The sequence below is a fragment of the Nestor notabilis genome, unplaced genomic scaffold (genome assembly GCF_000696875.1).
Source record: "Nestor notabilis isolate BGI_N333 unplaced genomic scaffold, ASM69687v1 scaffold4349, whole genome shotgun sequence".
Lineage (NCBI taxonomy): Eukaryota > Metazoa > Chordata > Aves > Psittaciformes > Psittacidae > Nestor > Nestor notabilis.
In genome coordinates this window covers 9,493-9,849 of record NW_009944890.1, presented here as the reverse complement: position 1 = coordinate 9,849, position 357 = coordinate 9,493, and the positions used below count along the sequence as shown (strand labels likewise).

Here is a 357-nt window from a genome sequence, read left to right as displayed (position 1 = left end):
CAGGGAAGCTGCCTCTGCCTTCACCTCTGCCTGCGTTTGGTGCACAGCATCTCTTGCTTTGGGTGCATGGGCTGTGCTTCTGATGATCCCTGCTTCCCAGCTTCCCACACTGTGTGAAACAGCTCTTTTAAGGCGGTGAATGGCATCAGCCATGCTCCAGACTCTGCAACAGAGCTGCAGGGAGCTGGAAGTCCCCCAGGAAAAGCAGCAGAAGCTTCTGGGACTAATAATGTAGGAGAAAAAGAGAGGAGGGGGGATAAACCACTGCGAGCCCTCGCCTGGTGTGCCCTGAGCTCCCCCCCTGTCCTGCTGCAAGCCACCTTTCCAGCCTTGCTCCCTATGAGGCTGGCAAACGCC

The 357-nt window shown here is 57.1% G+C and overlaps 1 protein-coding gene across 1 annotated transcript in view; it reads right to left on the bottom strand.

Annotated features, from left to right (window-relative positions):
- The window catches only part of LOC104412033 (potassium channel subfamily T member 1-like), a gene marked incomplete at its 5' end in the record, with an annotated part of 15,079 nt that overhangs the window by 5,959 nt on the left and 8,763 nt on the right, over nt 1–357 (bottom strand). The window lies entirely within an intron of this gene.